The sequence below is a fragment of the Mesoplodon bidens genome, assembly GCF_964165515.1.
Source record: "Mesoplodon bidens genome assembly, chromosome: 6".
In the NCBI taxonomy this organism is placed as follows: domain Eukaryota; kingdom Metazoa; phylum Chordata; class Mammalia; order Artiodactyla; family Ziphiidae; genus Mesoplodon; species Mesoplodon bidens.
Window position 1 is genome coordinate 41,084,049 of NC_138162.1, and position 17,782 is coordinate 41,101,830.

Sequence of the window (17,782 nt, forward strand, 5' to 3'; positions counted from 1 at the left end):
TCCAAGAAAGGAAGTGAGGGGCGGGCATTCTAGGCTGAAGGGACAACACGTCCAAGAAGGAGCCCAAAATCTCATCATATTGGCGAATGACAAGAAGGTCGGTCTGGCTGGGTCAGTGCAGGAACTGGGCAACGGTCAACCACTGGGCACAAAAACCACCCCAAACTTAGTAGTTCAAATAACAATAACTGGCTTGCTCACAGTTCTGATGGTGGCAGTATGGGCTGGGCTCAACTGGGCAGGCTGTCCACTCCTCATGGTGCTATCCGGGCTCATTCACCTGTTTGCAATCCAGTGGGATTGGCGGGGGCTGATGGCCTTGCTTACGTGTCTGGTGGCACCTGCTGGCCGTCAGCTGGGCCCCTCCTTCCACGTGACTCTCATCCTCCAGGACGTTACCCAGAGCGCCCTTATGTGAGGATAACGTGTACCAAGAGAGCGAGGCCTGGCCTTGGAAGTCACAACATCCCTTCTGCAGGATTCTGTTGGCCAGGATAAGTCACAGGGCCAGTCCTGATTCAAAGGGAAGGGAAGAACAGCAATGCCAAACTGCCAAGGGGTGTGCCACCAAGAGGTTCCTTAGGGACCATGAATATTACGATCCACCCCAGAATGGAAAGAGATATTATTAGGGCATGAGCTTATACCTTCTCTGTGGGGCACTTAAATTCAAAAGCATTCAAGTAGCCTAAAATCCTATTTACCTTTGTAGCCCCAATTGCAACTCCCGTAATTCTTTCCACACAGTGGGTGTTTAATAAATTCATGTGGATTAATTAAATTGTCACAAATACACATAATTATAAACTTAGGAATTGGAATTTATCAGCAGAGAATTCCCAAAGGCCCAGTTAATAAAGAATAAAAAGTCTCTTTTGCTTACAAAAAACGTTGAGACGACAGAATAAGAACATGACCGTTTCACAAAGAGTATGTGCCCTGAAATTCACAGTAACAAATCTCCAAGTAGACTGTTGCCCTCCTTCCATTTTCCAACCTTCACTACAAATCCCATCATGTGTCATGATGGAAGTAAAAAAGTTTAAGAGGTCAGCACTTGCTTTAGGTTCCATTGAAAAAGCAGAGCAGTCATCACGTCTGGGCAGAATCCTCTTTAAATCACCCTTTAAGCTTAATACACAGCAAATTGTCTTTCCTCGGCAGTAACAGCAGACTGCTGTTTCAATCTGTCCTCCTAATCTGGACAGCTGACAAGCTATCATTCTATGAGTTAGACTTGGCAAGATTTATTTCCTTCTGGACATTGTGCTTGAGATTAAGCTAAATGGTATGGTAAGGTTATATGGGAATCTCAGCTTTCTTCAGGTGTAAATAATGTAGGGACTTGGATTAGCAAATGACCCAGTTCCTGACCCCTTTTCTGTAAAAATATAACTCTTTATTAAAATAACTACTGTGGCAGTGCTATTCATCACATATTTCAGGGACCTTTCCGTCAGGATATGGTAGGAGGGCGCCCCCCATGCTCTTCAAGTTAGGCTTGGCCATGTGACTTCCTTTGTCCAATGAAATGTGAGCCAAAGAACTTGCCTTGGATGAAAGCTTCAAGAGCCAGTCCTCAATATGCCACATCCTCTTCCCTCACCAATGTGACTGTCATTTTTCAGATGGTAGAGCTTTGGTCCCGTGGTCAGGACATGTGAGACAGAACCCCCAGCTCACTCATACTGGGCACTGGCATTGTTTGTTACAGCGGCATGACTTTGCCTGTCCTAACTTACTATAACTACGCTGAACACATAAGTATCCTTAATTGCTAGGAGGAAGAAAGTGATAGCCCGTTTAAGCAAGATGACTCCTGGTTTTAGAGCAGTTTACGTGCTCCTCACTACCCTCTGCCTAATTGCTCCTACTTCTCTGTCCTTGCCTGCCTTGAATTTAGGAAACTGCTTTATTTCCTTTCTTTGCAGGAAACGCACAGAAGTGACTGGGTTAAGGGAGAGAGCTTGGGGTCTATCAAGTTCCTCTCTGGCATGGGATCTTGGCCTTGACCCCCCTCTTTTTTTTTTTTTTTTCGGTACATGGGCCTCTCACTGTTGTGGCCTCTCCCGTTGCAGAGCACAGGCTCCGGACGCGCAGGCTCAGCGGCCGTGGCTCACGGGCCCAGCCGCTCTGCGGCATGTGGGATCCTCCTGGACTGGGGCACGAACCTGTGTCCCCTGCATCGACAAGCGGACTCTCAACCACTGCGCCACCAGGGAAGCCCCCTTGACCCCTTTGATAGCATCCCCAAGTCTGGATCATAGGGTCAGAAGGTATATGTGTTGCCCATTGGGGCCATTTCATTCACAGTCCTGACCCTGAGTGGCAAAGAGTGAGCCACTTGCCTAGAGTAAGTAGCAAACCCAGGTCTAAAACCCGGCTGTTTTCCTGGGCTCGTTGCTGGCTCATAGACTGTCCCCCCGACACTAGTACATACACTGTATGGAAGCCAGTTCTTGCCTGTCTTCTCTTTCCCCTGGAGTCTGACTTGCCTTTTCTGCCTCTATACAGCTGGTCTGAGGGTTCCGAGGCTTGAGATTCCCCTGCTTCCCCAAGAGGTTTCTTTTCTCTGGTCCCACAGCTATATCGCCTCAAAGGCCAGCCCCTGGATGCCTAAAGCCTACCACTTCTGTTCACAGCGACTCAGCAAGGAAACCCTGCCCAAACTCTCCAGCACTCCCACTGAGCCCTCCAAAGTAGGGCCTGGAACCCTGACTGCCCTGTTCCTACTTCACTACTTCGAGGAGCCAGGACTTATGACAATCCCCACACTCCCTGTGCCCCCTTCCTTCACAGGCCCCCTGTGAAGCGCGGAGGAAGAGTAAATTACCTGTCTGCTCAAACCACGAGGGTATCTGGGCAATCGCAGTCTCTGCAAACCAGCCTCAATAACTCTCCCCCATCCTTTCTAACAAAGACCTAATCACTATGAATGAGTGTCTTTATTAAGCTGCAGTCTGATGAACCATCGTCTGAAAGAGACTTCTTTAAGGGGACAACCCTTTTTTTCCCCTTTCACATTTAAAAACCCATTTAAATAGAAGAATTTTAAAACAGACCCATGCAGAGGAGACCTCACAGGCAGCTACTTTATCCCACACTTCTCCGTGACCAGACGCACAAAGAAACCAGACAGGGATACAACACACTCTTTTCCTCTATTTTTGGAAGAATTTAGAGCCCGCACTCACAAAGCGAAGCTGGCCTGCTCTAGCAGCAAAAGACGCAGACAAATGCCTCTAGTATCAAGGGCAGGCCATTTGAAAGGGGTCTGTGCCCCCAATTCTTGGTACCACAGGCTGAACCCCAAGAGAGTGGATGCTGAAGCCACCAGATGAGCTGCTGGCTGCCTGCCCTATGTCCACCCGCTTCTGTCTTCCCACCAGAATCAAACTTTATTCATGGCAGCCACGTGCCTTGCCTCCCACGCTCTGGCGGTGGAGCCAGGGTACCCTGCGACACAGTCTGGCTGATAAGCGGACAGCGCCTTGGGTGGCACCTCTGGGACCCTTTACGCTTCCCATCCTCTTGCCTGAACCATGGGCATGGTAGATGGAGCTTTGGTGGCCACCATGGAACCTCACAGATGACAGTGACCCCTAAGGATGGCAGAGGAGACACCCAGGAGTCTGTGTCTCCAATGGCACCGAGGGGCCACCATGTCACACTCGGCCACTTACCTCCCCACTTTTGTCGGAGAGAAAAATTAACTCTTTAACATGTCAAGACTACTGCCACCCGACATACCCAAACATTACCCCAATGCAAAGCCCATCCGACCGACCATCTGAGCAGGGCCATACCCTAAGCAGACCTGGGGAATTTCTTTTTTCTATGGAAAGTCAATGACCCCGAGAAATTAAAAGTCAATAGGAGGCCTCATTAGACTAAAAATCCACTTTTGGCAGACACATTTGGTACATTTTGGGGTGATGATGGGGGGAGAATAAAGGTTCAGCACTTGCTGCTCTTAAAATATGAAATAAGTACAAACTGATCCTCACCTAATATAATAATTGTTTAGATATTTTAATTACCTATTATATTTGGAGGGAAATGGGAGGGAAAGGAAGAAAAGATAAGACGGAAGGGCACCTAAATATCCATCAGTGGATGAATGGATAAAGAAAATGTGAGATACATTCAGTGGAATACCATTCAGTTAAAAAGGAACCTCTAGGCCACCACAATGGACAGCACAGAACATTTCCATAATTGCAGAAAGTTCTATTGCACAGCATCAGTATAGACACTATACTGTATACTACACTATACTATACGGTCATGGGAGGAAGCGTTCCTGGGACACTGGGAACTTGGGGGGTACCAGGGATGACACACAACCTCTCTCTGCCTCAGCTTCCCCATGTGTAAAATGTATTACACCTAACATACATATATGTTATACGAAAGTTATAGTATTAGCATGTAACTTATAATGTTGTTAAATGGAGTAAACGAGATCACACCTGTAAGGCACATGGTAGGAGCTCAATGAATGCTAGGTATTATTTTGGGGAAGGGTGCAACTAGAATACAAATGTACACAAACACACATACATTTGGGACTCCTTGCAGCGAGACAGCATGAATCAGTCATCTGTACACCTTCCCCATCCACAGAAAGCATAACAGATTCTGATTAAACAACTGAAATGGACAGCACCTCCAAGATGGCCCACCAGGTACCAGGCACGGTGACCAGGTGTGGGGAGGTCTGGTCTCCCTTCTCCCACCTGCCTATCAGGAGTCCAACCAGGGGGAGTGAGGGGATGGGGACCGCAGGTGGGAGGCCACATGGGTAGGTGCAGCCCAGAGCAGGCTCTGACTGAGCCCCCACTTGGCCCCAGCAGGCTGTTCAACGAGGCAAGTGAGGGATCCACAGAGGAAAACTGCTGCCCGTGTCAACAGGAACCCCTTTAATCTCAGCCCTTCCCTCCAATGACCCTGCAGGATAGATAGCAGACACCCAGGGACCAGGTGGTACCAGGAATTGTTCATATCCCTCAAGAGGGGCACTGACATGCAATGACTGTCTGGCACCTTGCCTATCTGCTACTGTGTACGTGTTTATGTGTGTGGATATATACATGTGTGCATTTATGTATGTGGAGCATGTATTCAAGTGATTCCAGGCTCCTTTACTTATTTAAGATTTTTTCACGGTTAAAATATATCCCTTGATTTTATAGGCTTGCTTGCTTTATTTTCTCCCACTAGTCTGTGGGTTTATTCTCAGGTTTTGTAATGCTGCCCGCTGGTTTACTCACGACAAAAGGATATGACCCATATTGTTTAGTATCTTCCTAGGAGGCCTCAAGGACGGTATAGACAGGCCAAGACACCCAGTGTGCAGATAAGACATCAGCCCGGGAGATTCTGTGGCCATGATGTGAAACCAGACAGATCACCTGTATCCTGCACTTGGCTTCCAAGGGGCTGGCAAGATGATAGGACGTGTGACGAGCTAACTACCAGTTACCACGTTGGGCTCTCACTCAGGATCCTGATCACTGAAGTTAAAGTTAAAGACTGATCATGGTTGGGTAAGTGAAAGAAGGAAAATGCTCTAAGGATTAATAACTGACTTCTCCAAGAGACACACTTGGCTAAAGGATTAGGTATTTTTAAAAACCCAACACGTTTTTCTCTTAATAGATAACTTCTCAATAAGTAATGGTTTAAGTAATAAGGGGAGGATCCTGTAGGAGGCAGAAAAAAACCACTAATGACTAAAATTGTTTGTTTGTCAATAAGAGCAATGAACATGGGGAATTCCTTGGCGGTCCAGTTGTTAGGCCTCTGTGCTTTCACTGTCAAGGACCGGGGTTCGATCCCTGGTGGGGGAACTAAGATCCCACAAGCTGTGCAGCATGGCCAAAAAAAAAAGCAATGAACACTCATTATTTTTATTTATTTATTTATTTATTTATTTATTTATTTATTTTTATTTGGTTGCACTGGGTCTTAGTTGTGGCATGCATGTGGGATCTAGTTCCCTGACCAGGGATGGAACCCAGGCCCCCTGCATTGGGAGGGCAGAGTCTTAACCACTGTGCAACCAGGGAAGTCCCTCAACATTATTTTAAATGTATAATTTCTTAATCTGCATGGCTTTAGAGCTCACAAAAGAGGCTTCTTTGAGTCACAGAAGGAAAACTGTAATATTCTTCTTGCATGCAGCGCATCAGAAGCACGAGGAAGGGGCCAGATGTAGTGAACAGAGGGCAGGACAAAGACAAGAGGTGATTCTCCCGAGGCCCAGCCACTGAGGAGAAGGCAGATCCCAGGCTTCTGGACTCTTCTCAGGAGTCCCACGGGTGCCTCAGAGGGCTGCCTGGCACATGTGGGGCTGCCAGGTAACATGCTTTGAACAAAGGGCTCGAGACCAAAGAGGATTTGAAAACCACTGGCCTCACAAAGCCAGACACTGAGCTCCGAGAAGCCACCCTGCCGAGAAGGGAGGTGCTGGCCCTCCCTTCTTGCAGAGCGGCCTCAGGGAGGATGAGGTTAGAGGCCAGGCCTCGACCTTCCTCTTTCTTTGACCCATAAAGGGCGTGAGCAGCTGCCGGCCAGATGGGAAAAGCTGAAGGTCCTCCATCCACCTCCACCACCAGGTCCGAGGAGCTCTGCCCACCCGGCTTCCATCTCTGGGCTAGCCCCTCGGGAAGAGCAGCTCAGAAGGCCCAAGTCCCCAGCCTCTGGGCCCTACCTCAGTGACCGCACCCCATTTCAGCCTGGCAGGGGCAGGTCATTTCCGTTCTTAGGTCCTTCTCGAGAGCAAGGACAAGGGAAGGCAATTTTGCCCCCTCTTTATATAAAAACTTGAGGAGGAAGTCCTCCTCCTGAGGGGCTGGGTGCCACACAAGCCTGGGCCAGAATCCTCACATCGTGTTCCGAATACCTTGGCCTTGAGCAAACGACTTCACCTCTCAGAGACCAAGGCTGCCCTCCGTGGAAGGGCGGTGGAGCTACTTCACTGGGTTTCAGCGCGAGAACACGGTGGTCCTACCTGCCGCACCGCCGCCAACCCCTCATCCCCACCAGACCACGGGGTCATGCTGTCCTGTCCACCGAGGTACCCCAGGGGCCAAACGCTGACCAGTGTGTGGCAGCTTTCCCATCAATATACGGTGGTAAATCAGTGAGCCAGAGAGCAAACTGGGCGTCGTGAGTAGCTGAGAGGGTGTGGGGCACACGTGGGCACTTAACCCAGCCTTGCCACCTTTGACAGGGAAGCTTGGGCAAGGCCCTCCAGCTCCCTGCCTCAGCCTCCTCACCCGCAAAATGAATATGCAAGGATTGCAAGGATTAAAACGAGATAATACACGAAAAAGCACTTGGTGCCGTGCCCGCCCCTCACAGCTGCTGGGCCACACAAGTTGCTGTTAATGAAATGTCCACCCCAAATTGCCTTCTCCTGTTTTTGGTCCTGCCTCACCAATGAGTCCCAGTGACCAAGATTAGAAAGAAGATAAATGGCTCCTCGTCTGCTCCGTGGCAGTAATTATGATGGTCACCTTCGCACTTGCTCCTGCATTCATGATACTTACTTTTCTCAATTGTCTTTTTAAGAATAAAACAGTATCTCCCGCGGTGGCAGCACGTGACTACCTCCATTCCTTTAAATGATAATTTTTCTGTGCACTGCTTAATCATATTGATATGGAACTCACCTACTTTTTAGTTAGCCAGTACATTTATAATAGTGCGCTCTTGCATGACTGCATATTTGTGCTTAACAGTAAGTTTTAAGGTGCTTCTAGTGCTTAGTTTTTTTAACTTGGAACTTAAATTTTTGGTTTTGTTTTTGTTGTTTGTTTACTAATATTTCCCAAGGAAAGGACCAGATGACCCCAGGGTATCAGTCCCAGCTTCCCCCTGTGTCCATGAGACAGGAGACAGGCTAAAGGGAAGGACAGATACATTGCATTAGAAGGTTAAGACCAGGCTTAGCTCTGATCTAATTGCTTCCTGATTTAACATCTGCTTAAGAACATGCTATATTAGGGAAATGCTCTAATGGGACAGCTAGATCAGGAACTGGGTCTTCTCAGAGCAATGAGATTCAGAAAGAAGGAACTTACTTAGCTGAGAAAAAGGGATGTTACATAAACCCCCACGTCCTTCAAAGTTATACTAGTGAGGCTGCCCTGAGCACACAGCTCTCCTGTATCTGCTTTGCTGCGGCTCTGAGAGGCCGGTCCACAGTTCCTCCTCTGTTCCAGCAAGTCACTTGGCTCCCTGACCCATCTAAAGAGCCATCATTACAACATCGCTCCAGGTTCTGGTAGAGAATTTGTCGCCAGCTGGGCTTCTCTTTAAAGACCTCCTGGAGAACCAGCTGAAGCTGAGAGCAGAAACCCCCTGCTCCAGGTGTCCAGGGGAGGTGGTGCAGGAAGCCAGGGCGGGACCAGCTGCCTCTGTCCCTCCGACTAGTCAGCAAGCCCAGAACAGTTGATGGGCTTTGCTTACTTGGGTCCAGGTTGCCATGGAGATCAGGAGTCTCCCTGGATGCCCCCCCTACAGGACCACTGGAGGAAGCTAAGTGAGCACCCATAAGTCGAGGCAGTGCGCGGGGTTGGAGGGGGGTTGTGTACAGAGTTGGTAGGTTGGGCTCCCCAAGGTCCCGCTGAGTCAGAGGGAGTGTTCTGGCTTAGTCACTGTTATGTCTGGAGGGACAGGATTTTTTTCTTTAAACTGAATTTTCTAGATGAAATGAAGATGACTTTTTTTTTTGTATTACATTTTACTTTTATTGCTTCCAGTATTCCACAATTATTTAATCATTAATTAAATTAATGATTGCTATTGAACTTAAAAAAGACCTTGAGGGGGACTTCCCTGGTGGTTCAGTGGTTAAGAATCTGCCTTCCAATGCAGGGGAGGGGACACAGGTTCGATCCCTGGTCGGGGAACTAAGGTCCCACATGCCTCAGGGCAACTAAGCTGGAGAGCTGCAACTACTGAGTCCTCGCGCTCTGGAGCCCGCGCAGCACAACTAGAGGGACGCCCGTGCCCAGCAATGAAGATCCCACGTGCCGCAAAATAAATATTTTTAGAAAATGCCTTGAGGCATTGCACAAGACGGGAATAATAATCATTTTCAAAATGGTAGTCAGCAACAAGAACCCTTAAAAGCATCAGTGTGACCGCACTTGAGAATATCCTCCTTTGCCTCCCTTGCACTCATTGAGGAGATTACTGATGGCAAAACCTAGGGTAAAATTTTAATGCATCTGTAGCTCCTTATGAACTACTTAGATGAAAATAAAAATTCTATTTTTTATGCCTCAGTATAGGATTTCTGACCTACAGGTCTATGAGCGGGCTATGTGTTTGAGTATTTGAGGGCATTTTCCTGAGAAAGGGGTATATATAGCTCTCAACTATTCTCAAAGGAGTTCCCCCAAATGTTTAGAGTCTACTTAATTGATAGCAAATTCACCCAATCCAGTTCCTTTTATTCCCTTGAACATGTCAATACTTGGTGGAAGATACATACGGGGATGTTTTCCTGCCTCCCCTTTCTGCCCCCAAGTTACACACCTCATCCTCTCTCTTCTTCCTTTTCTTCCTCCTCTCCTTGTCACCCTCATCTGGAGAATATTTATAAATAAATAAATACTGAGCACCATGTGCTGGACATAGTGTTCAGTGTTAGAGATACAAGGACAAATCAGACAGGGCCCATGTTCTCAGGGAGCTCAGAGTCAGATGGAAAAGAAGGACACAAAAATAGATGATCTTATCTATTAGATGCATACGAGCAGATTATTGAGATGCATACGAGCAGAAAGCTGGGGGAGGTTCAGAGATTGCTCTGTAGGTGTCAATTTCCAATCCCCAACCCCACTCTATGTCACAGACAAAAATCAAGGAAGAACATATTCAAAGAACCTGATGAATGAGGTTTTGTTTGGTTTCTTGCCTAGTTGGCTGGCTGGAACTTAAGTATTGATGAAATAAAATTCATATTTTACAGCAAGATGAGAAAAATTTAAACATAAAATTTTTCTCTGCCTGTTTGGGCCTCCTCCCTCCCTGTTAGTGTGTGTTGTGCATCTGCGTTATCCAGACCTCCTTAGGAGATAACATTCCTTCTTAATCTCATCAAGGGTCACAACTCCTCAGGAGGTAACCTTCTTTCTTAATCCTGTAAGAGGCCAAGATGACCCATGACCCACTACTCGCTTTGTACATGTAGATCTGGATTGTGTAAACTATCAACAATACGTCATTTGATGTATAATCCTTTATCTCAAATACTTATTATAACTGTGCTTTGACCTCTAATGGTTGGTAGCAGTCCTCAGAGATTTCTGAAAGACTGTCTCCCGGGTTATCATCCTCAGGGTGGCTTGAATGAAATTTTCCATTTCTTTCTTAGATCAACTATTGATTAATTTTTTTCGTTGACAGTATCAATAAAAATGTCAAGGATGAACTCAAGAGCAGTCTTAAATTCAGAGACAGAAAGTAGAATGGCTGGGAGGAAGGTTGGGAATGGGGAGTTGGTGTTTCATGGGTACAGAGTTTTCACTGGGAAGATGAAAAAGTTCTGAAGACGAATGGTGGTGATGGTTGCCCAACAATGTGAATGTACTTGATGGCAATGAACTTAAAAATGGCTAAAATGGTAAATTTTATGGAATGTACATTTTCCCACAATTTAAAAAGAGAAAAAAGTAGTGTCGATTTTTCTGTATGTGATTGGCAAAAAGAGATGTTACTGGCACCCATTTCTGTGAGGGTGCTAAAGAAGATGAGTCTGCTGGGCCCAGAGTCTCACAAACCCTGATGCATGCCAGGTTCTTTCTTAGGCAGTGTCCCTGTCCATGCTCAGGCCGACACTCCCCTCCTTTCTCTCCTCTGGGACGTTCTCAGGGCTGGAAAGGAAGCCCTGAGCATCCCTGACCAGAGCTGCAGTGTCTGGCAGCCTCATCTGACAGTGGCAGTCCCCACACTCGGAATGGTCACCAGCTGCAAGCTCTCCTGCCTGCTCCTGGGCTCCCTGCCGGGCCCAGAGAGTGGACCCCGGACAGCATCACGTTTCCATCACTAGCAGCCTGAAAAGTGAGCTGCTTGTGGGGAGAGTTACATGGGCCTCCTGGTCAACTCAGAACTTGATCTTGGTTATCACAAAGCCCCCAGGCTTACTGGCAGCTGAGATTATCTGGAGTGCAGTTCATCTAGATTGCCTGTGGATTGCCATCCCACAGAGGGATCTGAAACTCCCGCATCAGCTTCAGGCTCGCATGTCTATCGCTGCAGGGAGATGACTGTACAGGGTGATGCTTATCTTTAAGATCCGCCTTCAGGGTTCTACACCCGCTGGTTTCGTTAAGGCTTCTCTGTGCTGATGTATCAGGCACCTGAGCTGCCTTGGAAGCGTGCGGGGTGCTGATCGCTTGCTTCCCCATGGCAGGATGCAAGGGACATCCTGCTGGGCTGGCCCCCAAGGATGCCCAGGGAATTCTGTCCTCCTTTTCCTGCAGCTCTGGAGGACTTCACCTTCTTCTCTGTCCTTCATCAGCTGCCAACAGAGGCCTGGGGACTATCTCCCCAGCTCCCTTTGCTCTACTGTCCCAGTAACACCCTCAGCCACTGGGTCTTTAGGGACTTCATCACTAACTTTAGAGGGAGACCAATAGATCCTGGCCTAGGACCTAAATGAAGGGACATGAAGATGTCACCCACTTTTTTTTTTTTTTTTGCGGTACGTGGGCCTCTCAGTGCTGTGGCCTCTCCCGTTGCGGAGCACAGGCTCCGGACGCACAGGCTCAGGGCCATGGCTCACAGGCCTAGCCACTCCGCGGCATGTGGGATCTTCCCGGACCGGGGCACGAACCCGTGTCCCCTGCATCGGCAGGTGGACTCTCAACCACTGTGCCACCAAGGAAGCCCGATGTCACCCACTTTTAAGAAGGAGGGTCTGTGGTTTGTAATTGCTGCCTCCCAACTGGACTGTATCCCAGCAACACTTCCAGGCTGCTGCCCACAGCAGATGGGGGTGGGGGTGGGGGAATCCACCAGCTGGGGTCCTCTGGCCTGGAGAGGAATGCCCTTCAACATCCACCCTTTCATCCTGAGTGAGCCCCTCTGGCTTCTCTGTGGGTGGAGCAACTTCTCCCTCCCAGGCTCTCTAAGAGTTCTACCTTGGGCACCAGGCTCTTCTGCACAACCCTGAAAAGGCTTTTATTTATTTTTATTATATATAAAAATATAACACACACATATTTTTGGTCTTTGCCTTCCTGAATATTGCTGCTTCTGGACGCTGGGGCATCTCATCCTTGTTCCTGGTCCCAAGACCCTGAGATGACACAAGCATTCAGACTCTCCTCTGATTGTCTGGATGAATGAGTTTGAGCACATTTTCATATATGTGGATAACTTCGTCTATGTAGTACCCCTTCAAGTCTCTTTTCTGATTGTCTTTTTATTGTTGTTTGAATTTGTAGAAGGTTCTTATAAATTCAGAATATAACTCCTTTGTAAATTATATATGATATAATACTTTCTTCCACTCTGACTTTCTTTTTTTAAAATTTATTTTTGATTGAAGTATAGTTGCATTACCATGTTGTGTTAATTACTGCTGTACAGCAAGGTGACTTAGTTATACATATATATACATTCTTGTTCATATTCTTTTCCATTATGGTTTATCACAGGATATTGAATATGGTTCCCTGTGCTATACAGTAGGACCTTGTTGTTTATCCATTCTATATATATTTGTTGAACCTCGCTCACTGTAAGTCAAGTAGAAACTGACTTTCTCATTATTATTTCACTGTATACTTTCTATGCTGTTAAGGAACATTTATGGCCAAATGTCAATCATTCTATAGGAGCCATTTTATGGCAAATATGAAATTCACTTGTTTTTCCACTTTCCCCAAGTCTGCAGAGCCAATATTCAAAGGTTACTGTGGTTACTGTCCTACAGCTGACAGGACTTGACATGCTGGGGAATCCTCCATCTCTTGGTTATTATTGTAGAGAAATGTAGAAGGAAGCTATTTTCTTCAAGATTTTTTATTTACTCTAGTAATCTTCATTCCACAGATATGGAAACAGAAGCCCAGAGGTTTACTTCTGAATCTCAGTAGGTTACAGCTGGAAGGAGATAGGCCATCCATTCCACACTAGGTCTACATCCAAGAGAAACAAAAGCGCAAGTCCACAGAAAGACTTGCTCAAGAAGGTTCCTAGCAGCTTTAGTCACAACAGCCAGAACTAGTGCCCACCAACAGGACAGTGACTAAGCAAACTTTAGTTTACTTTTGCGATGGAAAACTACTCATCAACCAAGAACAAAGTACTGACACATGCAACAACCTAGGAGACTCTTTCAGTCATTTGTTGGGGTTCTGGGCTGAATTTTTTTTTTAATTTATTTGTTTTCATTTTTGGCTGTGTTGGGTCTTCGTTGCTGCCCATAGGCTTTCTCTAGTTGCGGTGAGCGGGAGCTACTCTTCGCTGTAGTGCACGGGCTTCTCATTGCGGTGGCTTCTCTTGTTGTGGAGCACGGGCTCTAGGCGGGTGGGCTTCAGTAGTTGTGGCTCGCGGGCTTCAGTAGTTGTGGCACATGGGCTTCAGTAGTTGTGGTTCACGGGCTCTAGAGAGCAGGCTCAGTAGTTGTGGTGCACGGGCTTAGTTGCTCCACAGCATGTGGGATCTTCCCAGACCAGGGCTCGAACCCATGTCCCCTGCATTAGCAGGCAGAATCTTAACCACTGTGCCACCAGGGAAGTCCGATTCACAATTTTTTAAAATTAATTAATTAATTAATTTATGGCTGTGTTGGGTCTTTGTTTCTGTGCGAGGGCTTTCTCTAGTTGTGGCAAGCGGGGGCCACTCTTCATCACGGTGCGTGGGCCTCTCACTATCGCGGCCTCTCTTGTTGCGGAGCACAGGCTCCAGACGCGCAGGCTCAGTGGCCATGGCTCACGGGCCTAGCCGCTCCGCGGCACGTGGGATCTTCCCGGACCGGGGCATGAACCCGTGTCCCCTGCATCGGCAGGCGGACTCTCAACCACTGCGCCACCAGGGAAGCCCCATAGTCTGTACCTCTTAATCTCCTGCCCCTGTGTTGCCCCTCTCCCCACTGGTAACCACTAGTTTGTTCTCTATATCTGTGAGTCTGCTTCTTTTTTGTTATTTTCACTAGTTTGTTGTATTATTTAGATTCCACATGTAAGTGATATCATACAGTGTTTGTCTTTCTCTGTCTGACTTATTTCATTTAGCATAATACCCTCCAGGTCCATCCGTGTTGTTGCAAATGGCAAATTTTTCATTCTTTTTTATGAGGGATGTCTATTCTTAATAATCCTGAGGATAACCCAAACCAACAAACCACATAAAAATTAAATTCACATTCAGTGCTGAGTTCTCAAAAGTTGTGTCCTGTATAGCCTCGTGTGGAGGCGCGGCATTGACAGAAGTTCCGAAAAGCAGAACCAGCTACTGAAACTTGATGGGGAGACTCCAGCTGAGAACCTCAGAGTGTGCACACCAGGAGGAAAATCAGCACCATGCTCCCCAAGACGGCAGCCAAATATGGGGAACTGGCTCAGAGACAGTAACTTAAAAGGAAAACTTTACACAAATAAGAACAATGCTATGCTTTCCTCTTTGAGTAAGCGAGGTAATTCTGAATACACAAGTTAAGCTGTTCCTGTAGAATCAAAGAAGCAATTCCAGCATTTTAGTATTAAAGGAAAAAATAATGTAAATCAGTTTAACTCTTCAATAACCAAATGCCTTTTACCGATGACGTTTTCAAGCTTATATTCTGCAGAATAGACACAGCAATAAGAAAAATGTAGTCCACAAAATGATGAGAGAGAGAAATGCAAACAAAATGTTAGGACCCTCCCAGCCTCCTTCCCCTCAAAAAAAAAATGCAAGGGGAAAGAATTATCCTTCCTATATTACAGATGATGACTCAGAGGTTCACAGATACTCAGTGACATACACATCACACAGCTATTTAAGGGGCAGAACTAGGGTTCTAACCTAAGCCTTCTGACTTCAGCCCCTACGAGAAAAAAGTCTGATGTTTAGAAAGCAACTCTGCCCCTCAAAGCTAGGGGAGGCTCAGTAGAGGTGGTGGTAAAGCACGACCTCTGTAGCCAAGCTGCCTGGGTGTGAATCCCGATTTACCAGCTGTGTGACATTGGGCAAGTGACTTACTAGGTGCTTCCGCAATGTTTCCTACAGAATGTACAATAGCACTTATCTGGTGGAGCCCCAGGTGAAGTGCCTGGCACACTACAGGCAGAGTGTCCTTACATGTGTGCTGTCCAGCACTGTGGCCACCAGCTGGGGTGGCTATTTAAATTTAACTTTAGGTGAGCTAAAATTAAAAATTCAGTTCCTCAGTCTCACTAGCTACTTTTCAAATGCTCAATAGCCATATGCGGCCAGTGGCTCCCGTAAGGCACAGTGCAGATACAGAGATTTCCATTCAGAGAGCTCTCTTGGACGGCACTCCTCTAGAAAAGGAAAGGAGCCTTTCCCTAGGAAGCCAGTGGAGAAATTATCATTTCTACTATCATTACATCAGGTATTTAAAACCCCCCTGTGAATTTTTTACTTATAAAGGTAAAAAAGAACGCAGATTGCTCTAGTCAGTGCAGCCTTTTTTGGACTTGATCTGAATCTTCTGGTAAAAGGAAGGGCCAGGAAAACAAAAAGAGATGAGGTAGGAGGCAGAGAGAACAGGGCAGAAGAAAGGAAGCGAGGTGCATAGAAGCAGGGCGTGGAAGAGGGGGAAAAAGGATGTGCCTCTTGTCATCCAAAACCAACACATTGCCTGCATCAATCATGCCTTTTTATTTTCTATATTCTGATGCTTTGCTCTATTCCAGGACCTTGCAACCCAGGAAGGAATGCTCTCCCAGGATTAGCCAGTTCTTAGATAATAACACACCTGCCAGTGTACCTTTCATATTCAAACCAACCAATCCAGAGCCCAGACCCCCACCCCCACCCCCACCCCCCACCCCGACCATCACCATCGCTATTAGGCCCTCACACTCTGGGCCAGTATCCCTCAGTCTCACTCCAGGGTCAGGTATCAGAGAGCTCAGACCGCTCCTATACCCCAGGGCCTTCTGAAGCTACTCAAACTAGGCAGTCTGGCCCACTCCTTTCTGCGGAAACCACAATAAAGGCTCTTACCCACATTTTCCCCTCAGTCCTTCTGCCTCCTGACCACCCGGTGCTTCCCCTGGTGGCCCCCCGAAAACGTGGTGTGCCCCCTCCCCTTGGGAACCATCAGTAATAAACCACCTTTCCAGTGGCAGTAGTCTCCTGACCTGTTGACCTCACCATACCTGAATAATAACAAAATCTACATTTGAAAACAGCTGCACCCCACCACACCCAGTCTTACCACTGGAAAACTCAAGTTTGTTTAACTGAAAATCAATTTCCTAGCCAAAGAGCTGGAGTGTGTTATTCAGCTGTGCTGTGGGAAGTATTAAGGATATGTAAGTTCTGCAAGACAAACAAAAAAAGGAACAAAACAAAAAACCCAAAATACCAAATCAAACCAAAAAAACAAAACAAAACTCTTCTTTTATAGTTTTTTTTGGATGCAGCAAAATGGTCCATCTTTACAGGACCATGTGCAATCGCTCAAACCTAATTGTCAGATGATCACACAAACACCTTTATTTTACAACTGAAACGTCTCGCCCAAGGTCACCAGCAGGGGCAAAGCTAGGATTGGATCCCTAAATGTTCTGACTGATGTCTGTCTAGCATATTTTTCTCAGTCTGGTCCACATTCTTTCTAAAATGGAAAGAAACTAATACATGACGTAGACTCTTGCTTGCGGTTGTCTAATCCTCTATATTATGTATATTTTCATTAAGCAGCCATTAAGATCTATTCATCCCAAGTAACTGCTGGAGTTGAGATGATTAATAAATAGTTTAGCTGTGGGTTCAGGAACCATTCTCAAGCTAAGTCCTTCCTAACAGCTCACCAGGGAGCCTGCTCTGGGAGAAGCAGGGAGACCATGCTGCTGGGGGCCTCTGATTTTCTGAATAAAAGGTGGTAAGCCCTTCAACAGCTGGTCTGACAGCCTCTGCTCTTCAGGAGTTCCGTCCTCGCCTGCGAAGTACAGTGGTAGCTGACAATATCTTCCAGATGGGAAGCAGATTTGAAAGCAAGCAGTGAGATGCTGGAAGCAACCTAGGGAGTGTGAGGCCCGCACACACAGTGTGCGAGGTGCAAGAGTGGGCCACAAACGTGCGGAACATCGTCTACCTGCCACAAAGCAGAGCTGTTTTGCCAGTTCCACCTTGGGGAACTGGGAGCGGGGCGGGGCAGGGACCGAATGAAAATCTTCACTTTTCTATTTCATCCTAGAGGAAAATGCTTTTCTTCCTGCATTTTGGATACCCGAGGGGAAGTTAACTTTATGTCAATCTTAAACTCTCATTTAAAATTCAACATTTTCAAGTCGTCCTGCCTTCCCTGTTTGAAGTGGGACATATAGAATCCACCTTGCCAGGGAGAGCTTGGAGGAAAGCACCATCTGTAGGGACTACCCAAATCTTGCTATGAAAAATAAATGATACGGTCACTAAATACAATGCAAAAATACTTATCTTCATAAAGATGCGGATTGTGTTTTGTAAGAAATATTAGACAATTTCCTGAAATGTGTGTACGTATATGTATACATGGATACACATATCTCTGTACACACTCAGATTCTCAAGTACCATATATTCTTGAGTAAGGTATTTA

At 46.7% G+C, this 17,782-nt stretch overlaps 1 protein-coding gene across 2 annotated transcripts in view; it reads right to left on the reverse strand.

Moving 5' to 3' along the window:
• DAPK1 (death associated protein kinase 1) overlaps positions 1 to 17,782 on the reverse strand; it is a 214,514-nt gene that overhangs the window by 156,357 nt on the left and 40,375 nt on the right. The gene's annotated exons all lie outside the window — the stretch shown is intronic.